Source organism: Nicotiana attenuata, unplaced genomic scaffold, assembly GCF_001879085.1.
Source record: "Nicotiana attenuata strain UT unplaced genomic scaffold, NIATTr2, whole genome shotgun sequence".
Classification (NCBI taxonomy): domain Eukaryota; kingdom Viridiplantae; phylum Streptophyta; class Magnoliopsida; order Solanales; family Solanaceae; genus Nicotiana; species Nicotiana attenuata.
Window position 1 is genome coordinate 191,792 of NW_017670458.1, and position 21,297 is coordinate 213,088.

Genomic DNA, 21,297 nt, shown 5'->3' on the forward strand with positions numbered 1-21,297 from the left:
CACAAACCATTTTAACTCAGGACACTCTATGAACGCTGACTGCGGAATTCACAAAGAACAGGCACTGAAGGATTTTTTACAAGCATACAAATTAGGCAATTCGGTGCTAAAATGAACAACCCTGCCCCTTATTAGGCATACATAACAAGTACCCACATGAATTTTTATCCTCAATGCGAAGATTATGGGGACTGATCAAACCCTAATTAAGAAGAAGAGGTTAAAACTAAGAGAAAAGAAAAGCAAAAATATAAAAGCAATGCTATGATTTGAACATACCAGTTGTTTGATTTTGTGGTAGAAACTAATTCTTGATTAAAGCTATGATACTGGGCTCAGGATAGAGGAAGATGAACAATAGCTTATTTCCTTTGAGAGAGAAAGGTACGAAAAGGGTAAAAGGAGGAGGGACCTCCTATTTATACTAAAAACCTGAGGGCCCACACCGACCTACCTAGCGCAGCCGCGGAATTCCACCGCGGTCTGCGCTTTTGGCTATTTTGAAGAGTTGCAGGTTCCATAATACCGCTGAGAGCAAAAAAGCCACCGCGGATGTGGTAGAAACTTCAGAGAGGTCACATTTTGGAATTTTCAAGTTTGCGTCTACTACTGAATTACGCCCTCGCAAAAAAGCTTCCGCTGACCGCGAAATTTTGGGCGCGGTCAGCGGTCCAATTACATACTTAGCCAAATTTTCTAGTATTAGTCCTGCACTGTATCAAAAATTCCTACACAAACTTCACAACCAGTTAGTCTAAAACAAAGCCTACACTAAGAATAAAATCAAAAAGAAAGAAAAACACATGCGTTGCCTCCCAAGAAGCGCCTGATTTAACGTCACGGCACGATGCAGGTTACCATCAATCACTTGAAATGGATCATTGCCACCATGCGGCTGTCATCAAACTTGCCAAGATAGTGCTTCACTCGGTGCCCATTAACTCGGAAGATTTCATCATTTTTGTTTTTCAAATCAAGAGCACCAAACGGAGTTACATGCACCACTTCAAAAGGGCCACTCCATTTTGACTTAAGCTTTCCTGAAAACATTCGTAACCAAGAGTTGAATAGAAGAACCAAATCACCTTCCTTGAATTCCTTGCTCCGGGCATACTTGTCATGTAAGTACTTTATCTTTTCCTTATACAAGGACGAGCTGGAATAGGCATGAAACCGGAACTCATCTAGTTCATTAAGTTGCTCTACCCAGAGATTTGCTGCAGCCTCCCACTCAAGATTTAACTCCTTCAGCGCCCACATGGCCTTATGTTCTAACTCAACCCGAAGATGGAACACTTTCCCAAATACTAACCGGTACGGAGACATACCAACTGGAGTCTTGTAAGCAGTCCTGTAAGCCCACAAAGCATCATCCAGTTTCTTTGACCAATCAGTCCTATTTGCATAGACAGTTTTTGACAATATGCTCTTTATCTCCCTGTTGGAGATCTCAACTTGTCCACTAGCCTGAGGATGATAAGGGGTTGATACCTTGTGATTGACACCATACTTTGCAAGCAAAGTGTCGAATGCCCTATTTCAGAAATGAGAACCCCCATCATTGATGATCGCCGTATGAGTGCCAAACCTTGTAAAAATATTTTTCTTTAAGAAAGCCACTACACTCCGTGCCTCATTCATGGGCAAAGCCACCGCTTCAACCCACTTGGAAACATAATCAACAGCAACCAGAATGTACGTGTTACCACATGAACTCACAAAAGGTACCATGAAGTCAATGCCCCACACGTCAAATATGTCAACCTCAAGAATAGTGGTGAGAAGCATTTCACCCTTCTTGGAAATTCCACCAGCTCTCTGACACTCATCACATCTCTTCACAATCTCACTAGCATCTTTATACAATGTAGGCCAATAAAAACCATAACTGAACACCTTTGAAGCAGTTCTCTCCCCACCATGATGACCACCGTAGGGCGAGGAATGGCAAGCATCAAGAATACTCATTTGCTCCTCTTACGGAACACATCTCCGGATCACACTATCATTACAAATCTTGAATAGATAAGGCTCGTCCCAGTAGTAATCCAAGCTATCCCATTTAAGATTTTTCCTTTGGTTAGAAGAGAGCTCACACGGGACAATGCCGATCACAAGAAAGTTAGCAACATCAGTGAACCAATGCATACTATTCAAAGATACGGAGAGGAATTATTCATCCGGGAATGAATCATTAATTTTGAGGCCATCATGGGGCCTCCCCTCCTCCTCCAAGCGGGACAAGTGGTCCGACACTTGATTTTCACACCCTTTTCGATCAACAATTTCAAGGTCAAACTCTTGAAGAATAAAACCCATCTCATCAACCGAGCCTTAGAATCCTTCTTTGTCATCAAGTAACGGAGTGCCGCGTGATTAGTATGAATAATCACTTTGGCACCCATGAGATAAGGCCTAAACTTTTCCATGGCAAACACTATGGCTAGCAACTCTTTTTCCGTCACCGTGTAATTAACCTGGGCATCATTCATAGTTTTGCTTGCATAATACACCGGGTGAAACATCTTGTTCACCCTTTGCCCCAAGACCTCTCCTATTGCAACATCACTTGCATCGCACATAAGCTCAAAGGGTAAGCTCCAATTGGGTGCGGTAATAATGGGAGTGGTTGTTAGTTTGTACTTGAGAAGTTCAAAAGCTTTCATGCATTCTTCATTAAACACGAACCTCGCATCCTTCTCCAACAATTTGCACAAGGGATTCACCACCTTTGAAATGTCCTTGATGAACCTTTGGTAGAATCCTGCATGCCCAAGAAAGCTCCTAACCCCCTTGACGGAAGTAGGAGGAGGAAGTCTTGAAATCACTTCAATCTTCGCCTTGTCCACCTCAATACCGTTCTTTGAGATCTAATGGCCGAGGATTGGGTGTTCTACAATGCAAGCAAAATTGGCTTTCTCAAGTTTGAGTGACTTTGCCCTAATTGGCTTTCTCAAGCCCAGATTGGATGTTCAAACAATGCAAGCAAAATTGGCTCAAGTTGGGTATTACTATCTCTAGGTTTAACCCTTTAATTGGGGCTATCAATCTCTTGAATGCACCTCAATTCCTTGTTAGCCTAAATTTCCTAGACTTAGTCTCTCTTTCTCAAGAAGAGTCTAAGTCATAAAGGCATGAATCAATGTTTGCAACCACCAGTTCTACAGTTAAAGCATAAATCAAGCTAAATATCACTAACCCATAAATAATTAAGCCCTAAAATTGAAGACCCGTTAAATACCCACACTAGGGTTGGGTCACAACCCTAGCTAATGGGCTTAACTACTCATAATCAAGGTAGAAATCAAATATGAAAATGAAATATAAGCCATAAAAGTTGATTACAAGAATAAAATCTAATATTAATAGCTAAAGCTGCTCTAAAATTGCTCTAAGTAATAGAATACGGCTGTTCACAAGCTCCTCAGAGAAAAGATGACCTAAGAATGTGAAAAAGAACTATTTATACACAACTAAAATTACTGCACAAAAATACCCCTACAGAGGTTCCGCTGTCAGCGAAATAATGAGCGCCTCACCGTAAGGACTTCCGCGGCCGCGCAAAACAAGCGCGGGCATCGTTTCTTCACTTTTGTGCTTGGTTTGGACTTGATTTTGCGGATAGCGTAAAAGTTACCTCCTCGGCGTTAGCCTCAACCGCGGCCGCGCAATTTGAACGTGGACCGCACTCCTTAGTTAGGCTCACTTTGTAGGGTCTCTAAACCTTGATCGCCGCTCTCAGCGGAAATACCACCGCGGCCGCGATAGGTATTCTGCGGCCGCCCTTTTTCATCGCGATCAGCGATCTCTGTTGCACTCAAAATACTTTCTCTGAACCTCAATTCCACGAACCGCGTAATTGAGGCCGCTTTAGAGATGGATCTTCCGCGGCCGCTCTTTTCCTTCGCGGTCAGCGCTTTTATCTCAGCTTTGGACTTGTGCAATTTTAACTCTTTCATGAGTTGATTATGGCTTCCTTGCCTCATTTTGACCAAACCCTGCATACAAGCACAATAAGTCAGTTTCGGGAATACTTTTACACATTTTTTATCCAAAACCTAAGCAAAAGAGAGCATAAGATAAGCTAAAATCCATAGTTATCAGCAATCGAAACTCATCAAGCTCGATGAGTTGCATCAACCTCTTCTCACAGGCTAGTCCATATCCATATTCAGCTTTTAATTAACCAATAGGATTTGTGTTCAAGCTCGACGGGCAAGTGGCACGCCTTCCTATAAACTAAGTTATAAGGAGAAGTACCTATGGGAGTTTTGTATTCGATATGCCCATAATGCGTCGTCCAGCTTTCTGACCCAGTCCTTTCTCTTTCCACTTATTGTTTTCTCCAGAATCTGCTTCACCTCTCTGTTTGACACTTCCACTTGACCACTCGCTCGGAGGTGATAAGCGGTGGCAACCTTGTGCTTAACTCCATACTTTGCTAGAACATTATTCAACAATTTGTTACAAAAGTGAGTTCCTCCGTCACTTATCAGCACCCTTGGAGTCCCAAAGCATGTGAAGATGTGCTTCTTTACAAAGTTTACCACTACCTTTGCGTCATTAGTTGGAAGAGCAATGGCCTCCACCCACTTAGACACATAGTCGACTGCCACCAAGATGTACTTGTGACCATTAGAGTATGTGAACGGTCCCATGAAATCAATCCCCAAAACATCAAAAAGCTCCACTGCCAGAATATTTTCCAAAGGCATCTCGTGCTTCTTAGTGATCGTTCCGGTTCTTTGGCACCTATCACACTTTTTAACAAAGTCGTGTGCATCCTGAAACAATTTTGGCCAATAGAAACTCGATTGCAGCACTTTTTGGGCAGTTCTGTCCCCACCATGGTTACCTCCATATAGAGAAGCATGACAGTTATGCAATATTGCATTTATCTCCTCCTCAGGGACACACCTTCCTACCAACTAATCTACGCACTTCTTATATAGGAATGGCTCATCCCACATGTAGAGCCGCACATCATGTAGGAACCTTCTTCTATTATCGAGTGTCAATTCTGGTGGCATCACCCCACTTGTAATAAAATTCGCATAATCCGCATACCACTAGGCTTCACTTGAGGTGATTGCTAATAACTGCTCATCAGGAAATGTTTCTTTGATCAGCCCTCCTTCAGCTACATGGCTCTGATTTTCTAATCTGGACAAGTGATTGTGAGCACCTAATTTTTGCCCTACATGAAAATAACTCCTAAAAATAGACCAAAAATAATTTTTATTGATTTTTAGGAGTTTTTCTTTATTTAGTTGCATTTCATGCATTTTTAATATTTTAAAATCATTGAAAAATCATAAAAATTGTCATATTTTAATTTCATGCCATCTTAGGTTCAATTTGCATGTAGGAATTAATTTTATTAAAAGAATTGTTTGGGTCTTGTTCAAATTGGGCCAAACACTACATTGGCCCAAAAGACCTGCCTAACCAACCTACCCAATCAGACCCCCCTCGCATTAAAATGATCTAGACCTAACAATCAGATCCCTGGACCCCTTAGAAAGAAACGACGCAACACCTAGGGATCCCTTCTTCTTCTTCATTTCTCTAAACCTTAGGCTAACACACACAGAAGAACTCCACTCCCAGCCGTTTCCAGATCTCCACCCTCATTTTTCATTGTATTTCTACCATTAAAGCAACTCTCAAAGCTGTAAAATCAACCAAAACAATCGGTATTTTAAGCTTTAAAGCTCAGGCTCCAACCAGCTCCCAAACCCATGTAAAACTGCATGAAAGCAGTCCTCTGACCACCTTGAAACAATCCAAAACGTCACCTAAAGCCACTCCCAAAAATGAGCTAAAAAATTGTTTCAAACTCGGCTGAAATCTCCAAAAGAAAACAGCTCAAAATAAGTTTAGATCTTTCACCAAAGGCCAGAAAAAATCGGTCCAAAAATTGCAGCTCAGAGGCAACAAAAATTTAGCAAAAACACCAACAAAATCGAGCCAAAAACCCAGCAAAACAGCTCGTTCTCTCCCAATTTTCCTTACTGCCGAGGTCGATTTTTCGGCGAGTCGAGGCCGTCAATTCTACTAGCTGTGGTCGCCGTCGAGGCATTCTGAGGTTCATCGGTTTTTCTTGTTCGCGATTTCTGCTTGCGTTTTGGTTGTTTTTTGCGGAATCGGTGTTAATGGGTCTCTGTTTTAGACTCCTATAGTTCAATATCAAAGAAGAAGTATTTAATAAAAGGATAATTTAAACTCAAATCACTGCTGATGTTGCTCGGATTTGCTGCTTTCGCTGAGCTCCAGCTTTTCCCTTCGCCTTCATTTGGTTATTCAAGTTTATCTCTACTGTTTTTTAGAGGTATTTAGCTCAATCTCGAAATGTAATAGTTGTTTGGATATCCATGTGCTATGAATTTGCTGAAATTTGTTTGTGTATATCTGGTGGAATGTTTTCTCTGTCACTGTACATTTTACCATAAGTAGGTTTGGTATATTTGACTGTACTTTGAACTTTTAAACTTGTTTGATTGTAGTTCGACTTGTAATTATCTGATTTGGAATTCTGTGTTACTTTTTTTACATTTTTATGGGGGAAGTTTTTTAAGTGAAGCATGCATATTGCTGAATTATAGGTAAAATATTAATCGCGAGTATTTCGATGGTAATTGCACTTTAATCTTTTTGGTTGAAGAAAGCACAAGGTCAGTTTCATTGCAATATACAAAAAGCTTAGCATAGTTTTGGGACTTGAGGCTCTAGCTTACACTAACAACTTGACCTGGTCTCTTGTCATGTTTTTAGTCTCTTGCTGTTTCTGTCTTGAGAAATTTTGTTAAACAAGTAGTGCTCTTTTTACTAATAAATGGTGAACGTATGACAGAAAGTTATACATTTCGATTTCCCTTATATGAGAGTGATTCAGGCTTCAATTCAATGTTTTGGTTGATTTCACCTCTGGGGTGAGGGGACGGAGTGTACATTTTACCTCTTCATGGATTCATATTGCTAAATCATGTTTGCTTGCTATAACTCAGAAATTTCAAAAGGATAAATTCTGACATGCCTCTTTTCTACAATTCTATAACCTACGGCCTTTTACCACAATCTTTTAAACTTAGGAAAATAGATACTATGAATATTCGTAGAAAATGTTTTAGGCGCGAATTAATAAATTATCGTGATTATGTATACGTTCGCGTAATATAATTATGATTTTTTTTTCTAAAAAAGATAAATCGAGGTTTGTTTCGCACAACTTCGGCCAAACTTTCTTAATATTAATAAAGCGCGATTAATTGTGGACACGTACGCGTGACATGATCCTTGACGCGCCAAACAAAATGAGTACACGTACGAGTGACTCCTTTCAAGATAATCTCCAAAATTACGAATAGTCAAGCAACTAAAAGCGGTTTAAAGGGGATAAATGCACATTGGTCTTAAAATGAGTAGTTGAACAATTAAGCCAAGTATAAATTGCTAAGCGACCATACTGGAACCACAGAACCCGGGAATGCCTAACACCTTCTCCCGGGTTAACATAATTCCTTATCTAGAATTTCTGGTTCGTAGACTTTTAAATAAAGTCAAAAATTTCCTCGATTTGGGATTTTAGAAATAAACCGGTGTCTTGGGACACCATAAATTATTCCAAGTAGCGACTCTAAAGAAAAATAAATAAAATAATCCCATTTCAAATAATGTCACTTTAATTGGAAAAACTCCCATATATCCGTCCTCGGGTGGTAAAAAAGGAGGTGTGACAGTGATCAGCCACTTGATTCTCTGTCCCTTTTCGATCTCGGATCTCTAAGTCAAATTCTTGCAAGAGAAGGACCCAACGAATCAGCCCTGACTTGTCATCTCTCTTTTGAAACAAGTATATGATAGTTGAATGATCTGTGTAGACGATGAATTTGGTTCCCACTAGATAGGATCTGAATTTGTCAAATGCCCACATCACTGCAAGCAACTCTTTTTCAGCAACAGTGTAATTCATCTGGGCTAGATTCAGAGTTTTGCTCGCATAATAAATGGAGTAAATTTTTTATCCCTCCCTTGCCCCAAAATAGCTCCAATTGCTATGTCACTCACATCGCACATCAACTCAAATGGATGTGCCCAATCCGGGGTAATGATAATTAGTGCAGTCATCAACCTTCCCTTCAACTTCTCAAATGCTTCCAGACAGGCATCATCAAACTTGAAGGGGACATCTTTCTCAAGAAGCCTGCACAAAGGAGAAGAAATTTTCGAAAAATCTTTAATGAAACGACGATAAAAACCTACATGGCCCAAGAAACTGCGAATGCCTTTGGCGGATGTTGGTGGGGGCAACTTTTCAATCAACCATAACTCCACATTCACATTAATATATATTAACTCCATACTTCTTTAAGCATGATTACATCAAAAGCCATCACCATCAAGGAATATTCTTCATAACAATACAACTATTTATTTTTCAATTCAAGTGGCTTTTATTTTTTTCAAAACACCGCACCTTTCTCCTTATTTCATTAGTTCCACTCAAAAGCCAAACCAACTACCCCACACTTTAACTTTTACACAGTTCATAACAATTCAAGTGCTTATGAGAGGTGAAAAGGTTCAAATAGATGGTTAATTCAAATAAAGGGGTAAGGCCAAAAAAATAGGATTACAGGCTCAAAGGGGTTAACTACGTTACATAACAATTAGGCGGGTAAACTATATATATCTGCCTCAACAAAGAAACGCCTATATCACTTTCCAAGACTGAACAAAGCTACTATTTCGTTTTGCAAACACACGGGGCAAGTTCTAGACATTAAATGCAATGCATAGAATAACACACAAACCTCCCACACACATGGCACATAACTCACTCAGAATTGGACTCATCAAGACGCTCTAGTCAAAGCAGTTAAGCAAAGTTAAGAATCCTTTTTTTAGGTACTTATACTAGTGTAACGACCCGACCGGTCGTTTTTAGCTTTTGCACTTTGCTAGCCAGTTCTCGGGCATGGATTGCCCCGTGTAGTATAATATGACTTATGTAAATCGTTGGTTTTGGTTTTTAGGGTAATCGGAATGAATTTGGAAGAACAGTTCTCAGTTTGAAGCTTGAAATTTGAAAGGTTTGACAAAGATTTGACTTGTTTGTATATGATTTCGGATCGAAATTTTTATGATTTGGTTAGCTCCGTTAGGTGATTAGGGACTTGGGAGCGTGACCGGAATGCATTTTGGAAGTTAGTGGACGGTTTAGGCCTGAATTGGCAAAATTGAGATTTCGGCATTTTTCGGTTGATAGTTGAGATTTTTGTATAGAGGTCGGAATGGAATTCCGAGAGTTGTAGTAGCTACGTTATGTCATTTGGGATGTGTGTGCAAAATTTTAGGTTATTCGGACGTGGTTTGGTGGGGTTTTTGATCAAAAGCGGAATTCGAAAGATTTTAGAAAGTTTGGCTTGAATCCGATGTGTTTTGGATGATTTGATGTTGTTTGAGGTGTTTTGAAGATTGGAACAAGTTTGAATAAGGTAGTGGGATATGTTTGTGCTTTTGGTTGAGGTCCCGGGGGCCTCGGGGTAATTTCGGATGGTTGATGGAGAAGTTTGAACTTTGTTGCAACTGCTGAATTGATGCTTCTGGTACATTCCGCTCCTGTGGATTTGGGGACCGCAGGTGCGGCACCGCAAACGTGGAGGGCATGGTCGCAGAAGCGAAGAAGGGCCTGATGAGCAGCAACCGCAGAAGCGGCAGGGTGGCCACATCTGCGATGTCGCAGATGCGGTGGTTGTGATCGCAGATGCGAGTTTTGGCTGGTAAGTGAAATCCACAAAAGCGGATGTTTTTCCGCAGAAGCGGAAGCGCAGATGCGCTCATGGGATCGCAGGGGCGAAAGTGCTGGGCAGAATGTATAAAAATGCCCCTTCGCGATTTTCAGTCATTTGTTCACCATTTTTGTGCGATTTTGGAGCTCCAAGCTGTGATTTCAAGAGGAGATCAAGTGTATCCTCAGAGGTAAGCTACTTGGGCTTTATACCTTGTGTTTATGGTGATTATATCATTGTTTAATCATAAAAATTCGTGGGAAATTAGAGGAAGAGTTGGGAATTTAGGCCTTGAAATTGGAGAGTGAAGTTTTAGAATTTGAGTGACCATATGAGGGCGGATTTTGGTAAATTTGATATGTATGAACTCATGAGAGGATGAGGATTCCATTGATGTTAATTTTATCGGATTCCGAGACGTGGGCCCGGGGGCCGGGTTTGAGAAATTTTGGGATTTTGATGTAAATTGGATATTTTTCGAGTGGGCTTCGTTCCCTTAGCATATTTTAATGATTATGTACTGATTGTGGCTAGATTTGGAGCATCTGGAGGTCGATTTGTGCGGGCAAAGGCATCGCGGGCTAGAGTTTGGACCAGATCGAGGTGAGTAATGATTGTAAATGATGTTCTGAGGGTTTGAAACACCGGATTGCACATCGAGTGCTATATTGAGGTGAGGCACACGCTTGATGACGAGCGTGGGGTCGTGCACTATTGGGGATTGTGACTTGGTCCGTCCCGATCGATGATTTTACCGTGTATTTGACTGAAATCTATTTGCTATCATCATTATTTGGGCTGAACGCCGTATTTGGGCTTCGTGCCAACTATTTGAACCCTTCGGGGATTTTTATTGATATTTCCTCACTGCTTTGACTTTATACTTGAAATCAGTCATGTTATTTTTCACTGTTTTTATACTCAGCCACGTTTACTCAATTTTTAATGCTTAAATGGGATTTTAAATGATGTTTGTGCTGAGAAACACTGTTTTACTATTGCCCGAGTGGCTTATGTGATTTTTGACTGAGTAAGGCCGAGGGCCTGTGTTGTGAGGATACTTTTGGGTCGGGCTGCACGCCGCAGCGGTGATACACTGATTTTGATTATGAGGCCGAGGGCCTGAGATATGTACGCCACGAGGTGGCTTGATTGATATGAGGCCGAGAGCCTAGTGATGATGCCACGAGATAGCTTGATATTGCGCTTGGTCCGTAAGGGGCCCCTCCAAGAGTCTGCACACCCCAGTGAGCGCGGGTACCCATTGTGATGTGAGATATAGCCCGAGGGGCTGGTATGGTTCTATGTGATTGCCCAAGGAGCTAGTATTGATCTGAGATATTGCCCGAGGGGCAGAGTTGTTGACATTATGCCCGAGGGGCGAACCTTTATGTGTTTATCTGTCTTACTTACCTGTCATTTACCTATTTAGTTGTGTAATTGTGCCCGTGGGGCGGATTCTCTATGCTTATCTGTTCTAGTTTCTTTGCATTCAATTGCTTAACTGTTGAAAAGCCATTTTTTTGAAGAATTTTAAACTGAGCTAAGATGCTTTAAGCGATTTCACAGCTTCATTGCTTTCTTACTGGTTTTGTACTACTTTTATACATCATGTTGATGCACTTTTCGTGATTTCTTATCACTCAGTCTTTATTTATGATTATTACTCACTGAGTCGGAGTACTCACTTTACTCCCTGCACCTTGCGTGCAGATTCAGGTGTTTCTGTGCCCGGTAGCGGGTATTGGTTGCTCAGAGGCAGAGTCTTCGGGTTCACGAGGTAGCTGCTTGGCGTCCGCAGTCCCGTGTTTCTCCTCCTTTATCACTTCTATCTATATTCAGACATTTGTTTTAGCGTATAGACTTAGCAGACTTGTATTATAACTTATAGATGCTCATGGCTAGTGACACCCCGGTTTGGGCTGTTTGGGTTGTACTTCCGCATTGTTATGATATTATCTGCTACTTTGGATTAATAAATCATGGTTTAGACTGTTTTCTTGTTGTTTAACTGTTTGAAAATTGAATTGGGAATAGTTGGCTGGCCTTGTATTCACAAGAAGCGCCATCACGACCGGGTTCGGGTTTTAGGGTCGTGACAAGTTGGTATCAGAGCCTAGGTTACATGGGTCTCATGGGTCATGAGCATGTTTAGTAGTGTCTCGCGGATCGGTACGGAGACGTCTGTATTTATCCTCGAAAAGCTGCAAAACCTTTAGGAAAAACTTCACATTCTTGAATTCTTATCGTGCGTCCTTGATTCAGCTTGAAAAGTAACTCTTGAAATTCCTTCCACGCGTTCGTATGTGCGAACGAGCGCTCAGTATCAGATGTGCATCGATGGCTTGCGATTCCCTGATCGAGGGGCGAGATGTGATCTTTGTGTGTTGATGTTGGGCCAGTCTGGAGGACTTGAGGCCGGATTTTTGCCTATAGTTAAGCACCGAGGTGCTGATTGTGTGAGCACGTGTCTTCTTGAACTTGTATGTTCGGTAGTGTCCCTTAGAAGAAGTGATGGCTGGATGGCCATGCGATGAGTATGTTATTGACTACGAGATGTATTCATATGATTTGGAAGCGACGACAAGGGTCTACTGGAGGATAGAAGAACTATTAGGTGCTTGATTTGAGGTATAGCCCCAAGTTATGGGTGTGTGAAGAATCTTTTCATGTTTCCTAGTTGGGAGTGAAGTAAATTTCATGTTTCGATATGAGTTCAGACTCAGGAAGACTAAGTGACTGTGTAATGTGTATGACGGTGGAAGGTATACAGAAATGTTAGTTTGAGGCAAAGCAGGTGGGTTATCTCCTGCGGAATGTTCCACGTTTGTGCGATCCTTATGTTGTCTGTTAGAAGATCTCAATATCAAGTGAAAGATATGTGTTGTAATTTGAATCTGGGTCGCTTAAGAGAATGGGTTTAATTGTTACGAGAGTGAATGCGAGATTTGCAGAAGATATGAAGTACCAGATGGTCTGTGTTCCACGAGCTTATAAAGGATTGAGTTAATCTCACTATGGTATTATGGCAGCAATAAAGTATATACGTTATGAGTTATTATGTGTGTTTTGATCTATGGCTTCGAGCCAAGTGGGGAAGTTTGCTATTGATTAGCTGATTGCACGGTTATGTGCTATGTTGGTTCCAGTTTGAGGCGTGGTGGTGAATCAGTTATGATTTGCGGAGATTGAGCCCGAGGATGGTCGAGTAAAGGAATTTTTTTGACTAAGGTAAGGTTATATGCTGCAGTGTCAGAAGTGCTACTGAAGCGAAGGTTGTTCGGTCCTTTTGATCGGGTAATTGCAGTTTGGGTAGAGTGGATGACTCTAGAGAATGGTTCTAATGCGTTCAAGGTTTTACATGCAATAATTGAAGGTTTTCAGGTGTATAATTTGGCTAGAAACTGAGGTTTGCGCTGGAGGGTGTGAAGACTTGTGTCATTTCTATATCAATTATGGGATTCTATACATCAGTATTAGGAAAGTAATGTCTTCAGATTTGTAAGAAGTCTTTTCAGGGTAGGTATTTTGAATGTGGTGATTTTGGAAACATTTAAAAGAGTATTCAGCGGGTCGTGAGTCTTAGACCGTGTGGTATTAATCTTGGGTCTTGTGTGATGAGTCTGGGTGGAGGAATTATGATGTCATAGCAAGAAGGGTATCTAGCTGAAGGTAAATCAGAAGGAAACTCAGATAGATGGGATCGAATACTAGTAGGCCAAATCAGTATGGCAAGGATATGATTAATTCTTTGGATATTTACGAGGTAATGAGCTTCTACAGGTGTTTCGCGGCAATACTATTAGGTTTTAGTAGCCTGCGTAGCTTGGTTGAGTTAGAAGGAATCAGTCATGTCAGGTTTGGTTTTGTGCAAAGGGAGTCGGAGAGTTCTTGATGATTCCTACTGCGGTTAGAGATGCGTATTTTCTGCGAGTGTAAGAAGCATGGAATGTGTAGTGATTTTCTTCTGAATGGGATCAATGGAAAGTTCTTGGTTGGTTGAGTACACAGTTGCTTGTGGCTCGGAAGGGATATGAAGTTCTCATGTTATCCTAGGATGGTATGTTATATGCGGTATGTTGTGGAGGATTGAGATTGCGTGTGTAAGGTTGCGGTTCAGTTCTGGAAGGAAGGTCATAAAACTCTTATGCAGCGGGCAGCTTCAGATGATTAGGGAAATGATCTTCAGATGATTAAGGAAATGGTATTGCTAATTGGGATGATTTGATGAGGGTATATGCTTCAGGAAAAGGCAATGTGATTAAGTTGATGGTACTTCGGTAATATTGCGGCACCTTCTTGTTAGATCGACTGCTGATATTCGAGTTTGCTTGGCGGCACGGGAGAATTTTAGAGTATCTCTCGTAGAATGATTGGGTATTAGAGGTGTGCTATGTATTCGGACGGCGAAAGTGGGATCGGATATGGTGATTCGTGTGCTATATGGATTTGGAGACGGGAAGTTCTCATAAGCAAGTTATGTTGTGGTTGTGGGTCGTATGTATCGGCACTGTATAGTGACTATCGGGGTTTGGAGACCCGAGTGGATCTTTTGCTGCTTGGTATGTTAGGATTTGGATGTGATATTGAGTATAGACTGGTTGTCTCAGCGTTGTGTCATTCTGAGCTATTGCGCTAAGGCGGCGATGTTGGTTATACCGGGAATGCCACGGATTGAGTGGCGAGTTTCGACAGATTTTATGTTCGTAATGGGGTGGTTTTATATTTCGAAGACCCAACGGATGGCTGGGAAGGATTGTCTTTTATTATTTGGGTTTTTGTGATGGATGGCAGTGTAGAGACTCATACCATTGATTCAGTTTCGATGGATAGGGACTTTTCGGTTGTGTTCTTGTGCCCGGGCATGTCGTCGGGCAAGGTTGTTGATTTCAGTATTGATTTGATATCGGGCACCGTATCGTATGGCACCGGCAGAGTTAAAGGAGTTGAGGGAGCAGCTTCAGGGTTTCCTTGATAAGGGGTCCGTTGGCAGGCCTATGTGGATGTGTGTTCTAACTTGAGTCAACTTGGTTGGCTCCGAGTTGTATTGCTGAGGGATGTGTGATTCGATTGTTATTGAGCCTATTAGTGCTCTGAGGAGATATATAGGTTACTTTTCCGTGTTTCGGGGCAGTTGAATTTGTTAGTTATAGGCACATGTAGTGCGGTGTTATTGGGGTCTCTTAGTGGAGCTCGAGCGGGAGGAGTATTGGATATTGCTCGGCGGATGGCGTATCGATTATGTCCTTTTGGGTTGTGTGGTATTACGTATTTGTTTCACCGCGGTTATGATGATTTGCTTTGGTTCTAGATATCAATTGCGCGTGGTTGTCAATTTCGAGCGGAGTGACTTGAGGTGTTTCATGTGAACCGGGGTTTGGATAGGGTCGTGCGTTGCAGCGAAGTTTTGTGGAGGTATGACCTTGCGGGTTAGATTTGCGTATTCTATTTCTACGACTTGTGATGGGTTCTCATCATTTTTGTTGTGGTGGTACTGGTGAGCTTGCGGTAAGCTCTTTCATTTGAGTCACTTTCATGATTTGAGTATGTTCAGATTGTTTCTTATTGGTGCGCGGATTGCGCAAGTTGCGGCTTTAGTCTGCATTGAGGTGTCATGTCACCAGAGTGGTTGTGTCGGATTAGATGAGATTGTTGGGATCTTTAATGAATACAAACGGATTTGATTTCAGTATGTTGGAAGGATAAATATCGAGGTCCGGCTCAAAAATTTGCTATGGTCCTTGCCCAAGGAGAAGTGGCTTCATGAATGGTTGATCTGAGAAATGGTTATGCTTTATTGCGTGTTTCTTTTATCATTGGCAGTACATGAAAATGTTGGAATGAGACTTTAGTTGATAAGAGGTTTTCTATTAGTATTCGGTTGTTGTGTGCAACCGCTGTGATTAGAAGTTATCGCTGCAAGCGTTTGAGTTATGTGGTATATCATGTAAGTGCACCTGAGGTTGCAGGTATGGGTTATTACAGCTTGTTCGGGATTATTCGCAGTATAAATGTGAGATTCTGATCGTATTGATGATTTCAGAAGTGGAAATGTGGTTCTATGGTTTATGGGCTAGATTGGATTGTGAAATTTCAGTTACAATGTGTTATTAGACCTATATGAGATAGGGGAATGTGGGATCACCCCCAGGTATATGCGTGGTAAGGTTATTCGGCGATTGGTTGGCTTTTGGAACAACACTGGGCACGTTCGAGGACGAACGTATGTTTAAGTGGGGGAGGATGTAACGATCCGACCGGTCGTTTTTAGCTTTTGCACTTTGCTCGCCAGTTCTCGGGCATGACTTGCCCCGTGTAGTGTATTATGACTTATGTAAATCGTTGGTTTTGGTTTTCAGGGTAATCGGAATTAATTTGGAAGAACAGTTCTCAGTTTGAAGCTTGAAATTTGAAAGATTTGACCAAGATTTGACTTGTTTGTATATGATTTCGGATCGGAATTTTTATGATTTGGTTAGCTCCGTTAGGTGATCTGGGACTTGGGAGCGTGACCGGAATGCATTTTGGAAGTCCGTGGACGGTTTAGGCCTGAATTGGCGAAATTGAGATTTCGGCGTTTTCCGGTTGATAGGTGAGATTTTGGTATAGAGGTCGGAATGGAATTCCGAGAGTTGCAGTAGCTTCGTTATGTCATTTGGGATGTGTGTGAAAAATTTCAGGTTATTCGGACGTGGTTTGGTTGGGTTTTTGATCATATGCAGAATTCGGAAGATTTTAGAAAGTTTGGCTTGAATCCGATGTGTTTTGGACGATTTGATGTTGTTTGAGGTGTTTTGAAGATTGGAACAAGTTTGAATAAGGTAGTGGGATATGTTTGTGCTTTTGGTTGAGGTCCCTGGGGCCTCGGGGTGATTTCGGTTGGTTGATGGAGAAGTTTGAACTTTGTTGCAGCTGCTGAATTGCTGCTTCTGGTATTTCCGCACCTGCGGATTTGGGGACCGCAGGTGCGGCACCGTATAAGCGGAGGGCGTGGTGGCAGAAGCGAAGAAGCGGCAGGGTGGCCGCATCTGCGATGTCGCAGATGCGGTGGTTGTGATCGCAGATGCGAGTTTTGGCTGGTAAGTGAAATCCACAAAAGCGGATGTTTTTCCACAGAAGCGGAAGCGCAGATGCGCTTATGGGATCGCAGGTGCGAAAGTGCTGGGCAGAATGTATGAAAATGCCCCTTCACGATTTTCAGTCATTTGTTCACCATTTTTGTGCGATTTTGGAGCTCCAAGCTGTGATTTCAAGAGGAGATCAAGTGTATCCTCAGAGGTAAGCTACTTGGGCTTTATACCTTGTGTTTATGGTGGTTATATCATTGTTTAATCATAAAAATTCGTGGGAAATTAGAGGAAGAGTTGGGAATTTAGGGCTTGAAATTGGAGAGTGAATTTTTAGAATTTGAGTGACCATAGGAGGTCGGACTTTGGTAAATTTGATATGTATGAACTCGTGAGAGGATGAGGATTCCATTGATGTTAATTTTATTGGAGTCCGACACGTGGGCCCGGGAGTCGGGTTTGAAAAATTTCGGGATTTTGATGTAAATTAGATATTTTTCGAGTGGGCTTCATCCCCTTAGCATATTTTAATGATTATGTACTGATTGTGGCTAGATTTGGAGCATCTGGAGGTCGATTTGTGCGGGCAAAGGCATCACGGGCTAGAGTTTGAACCGGATCGAGGTGAATAATGATTGTAAATGATATTCTGAGGGTTTGAAACCCCGGATTGCACATCGTAGTGCTATATTGAGGTGAGGCACACGCTTGATGACGAGCGTGGGGTCGTGCACTATTGGGGATTGTGACTTGGTCCATCCCGATCGATGATTTTACCGTTTATTTGACTGAAATCTATTTGCTATCATCATTATTTGGGATGAACGCCGTATTTGGGCTTCGTGCCAACTATTTGAACCCTTCGGGGATTTTTATTGATATTTCCTCACTGCTTTGACTTTATACTTGAACTCAGTCATGTTATTTTTCACTGTTTTTATTCTCAGCCACGTTTACTCAGTTTTTAATACTTAAATGGGATTTTAAATGATGTTTGTGCTGAGAAACACTGTTTTACTATTGCCCGAGTGGCTTATGTGATTTTTGACTGAGTAAGGCTGAGGGCCTGTGTTGTGAGGATACTTTTGGGTCGGGCTGCACGCCGCAGTGGTGATACACTGATTTTGATTATGAGGCCGAGGGCCTGAGATATGTACGCCACGAGGTGGCTTGATTGATATGAGGCCGAGAGCCTAGTGATGATGCCACGAGATGGCTTGATATTGCGCTTGGGTCGTAAGGGGCCCCTCCAGGAGTCTGCACACCCCTAGTGAGCGTGGGTACCCATTGTGATGTGAGATATAGCCCGAGAGGCTGGTATGGTTCTATGTGATTGCTCGAGGGGCTGGTATTGTTCTATGTGATTGCCCGAGGGGCTAGTATTGATCTGAGATATTGCCCGAGGGGCGGAGTTGTTGACATTGTGCCCGAGGGGCAACCCTTTATGTGTTTATCTGTCTTACTTACCTGTCATTTACCTGTTTAGTTGTGTAATTATGCCCGAGGGGCGGATTCTCTATGCTTATCTGTTCTAGTTACTTTGCATTCAATTGCTTAACTGTTGAAAAGCCATTTTTTTGAAGAAGTTTAAACTGAGCTAAGATGCTTTAAGAGATTTCACAGCTTCATTGCTTTCTTACTGGTTTTGTACTACTTCTATACAGCATGTTGATGCACTTTTCGTGATTTCTTATCACTCAGTCTTTATTTATGATTATTACTCACTGAGTCGGAGTACTCACTTTACTCCCTGCACCTTGCGTGCAGATTCAGGTGTTTCTGTACCCGGTAGCGGTTATTGGTTGCTCAGAGGCGGAGTCTTCGGGGTTCACGAGGTAGCTGCTTGGCGTCCGCAGTCCCGTGTTTCTCCTCCTTTATCACTTCTATCTATATTCAGACATTTGTACTAGCGTATAGACTTAGCAGACTTGTATTATAACTTATAGATGCTTATGGCTAGTGACACCCCGGATTGGGCTGTGTTTGGGTTGTACTTCCGCATTGTTATGATATTATCTGCTACTTTGGATTAATAAATCATGTTTTAGACTGTTTTCTTGCTTTTTAACTGTTTAAAATTTGAATTGGGAATTGTTGGCTGGCCTTGTCTTCACGAGAGGCGCCATCACGACCGGGTCCGGGTTTTAGGGTCGTGACAACTAGAGTTAAAAATTGAGCCTAAAAGTTACAACCAGAGTACTAACTATTCTCAAGGCATAACAAAGTTAAGAGATATCGCTGCAGTTGAACTCATCTCACACTAGCTCCTACTCCTAAAAAAAATAACTACACCTGGTTCAAACAAAACCTTTGGAAAAGAATCGTGGCACAAAGAAAACTCAAGGGGGAATTACTACACTACCTACAAAGAAATCTTTTTTTTGACTTAAATCCCTCAAGAAAAAGAGAAAAAAAATTAACTAATTAAACTAACACAAATAAAATAGCATAGAAAGTCACCCAGACAATCTCCTCACCCCACACTTAAAATTGTGCATTGTCCTCAGTGCATATAATAACTAATAAGAGGGTAAAAGAAACTTTCTCGTAGGCCGAAGGCCGAAGCACTAGCAGCTCATGGGGTACTCAGACTTCTCCCAGGCCTGGTCCTTCGTGTGGGTACCTCACACTTAGTTTCAACCATCTGGATTGTTGTTGCATCCTTCCAATGGCTTTGCTTTCCATGCTCCTAAAAAATCAAAAATTGACACTACAAGAATAATACAATAATAAATAATAAATAATAATTATAAAGAAAAAAAGCAAAGTAAAGTTGGGTTACCTCCCAACAAGCGCTTAATTTAACGTCGCGGCTCGACATAAATTGCTTTTTGCCTCCACCTCGAGCTTATGAATTGAAACCCAAGTTTTGATTCAAGCTTATGATTATGCTCCTGGGTGGTGGAACGAATCTAACTGGCCCAAGAAAATAATGTAGTATTTTGCACTTCTTGGCCTTTAGATGTGGTGTGTAATTCCAACTTTCTGGCAAGAAGAATTCTAGAATGTAGGCACCTTGTTCCTCATCCCTTGTCTACTCAATTGGCTCGGGTGACTCTATTTCCATATCATCATCTACGCACAATGTGGAAAAGTGCTTGGAGTAAGGACAATTGCGCTCAAACTGAAAATGTACTGGCTTATCCACATCCTCTTCATGGCAAAAACTAGAGTCAACTAAAATTGCATCTTCAATATTCTCATTTGACTCTAGTAACACTACTTCAACATGGGCATCCTCAAATTTTAGTTGGATAGATTGTCGGTGTTCTACTCTGACCTCCTCCATAGCACCTCATCGTATTTTTTTAAAACCTCCATTATAATGGCAATTTCTGAAGCCAATTCATGCTCTTTTTGGCTACTATCCACAATGTAAGCTTGTTGCGCTTTACAAGGTTTAATTAGTTTATTTGCTTGAGCCTCTAAGTGGTGAATAGTTACCTCTTGCCTTTGTATCTGCCGTGGTTTCTCATCATATTGTTCCACATAACACTTTAACATATCTTTGATCTCCTTCAGGTTAGCTTTCTTAGGTTCTTTGTTCCTATTAACTTCACCAAAAAAAGTAAAACCATCATAGTAAGGGGTTGGGGGAAGATAAAAAATATAAGCACAACCATGAAAGTGACCATCTTGACCATCACACATATCACACACATTCCATATATAAGATTGAGTTGGTGCACATAACTTTCTCTCGGGAATATTTTGATAATTTTGCCATGGGTAATTTCCTTCACTATATGCATAAGGAGGATCAAAAGCAGAATTACCAACATCAAAACTCTCATAATTCCAAGATGCCATGTCTCTCAAGTCAAAAAATAGAAATTAAAAAAAATCAAATACTAAAAAAAACAAAATAAAAGTTCAAACTTTAAACCTTCAATATGTACAACTAAAGCTACACCGTTAGTTCCCCGGCAACGGCGCCAAAATTTGGTCACGCCCAACTATGCCTTATAAAAAGGACTAAGCGGTCATTGCAAATATAATCCGGTCTAAAGTCCGGAGTCAAATCCAACAGAGAACTAAGGCTTAGCTGCAGTTGTTGACTATCACTAAGACGATAAGCTCAAACAATTCCTAAGTTACAAATATTAAGATTCTTATATCTAATTAACCAAATAATTAAAGTAGTAGATTAACATCTAAAGATACTACGGGTTGGAGAAAAGATTAAGGAAGTCTAGAGTTATGATTTCCTAAATTGTCGGAATCCTTCCCGCTACGTCTTCTATAATTTTGCCTAAGTATTCTCTACCGATCATAAGCACTCTGAGTGTTGTAATTCTCTCCTGAGTAACCACCACAATTTACTAGACATATTCTCCCGAATTATGCTAGTTGGCATTAAGTACGGCTCACTCGGATCGCACCAAGGTTTCGTTATCCCTAATCCCACAAATAAACCCTCCGTATTAATCCCTCATATA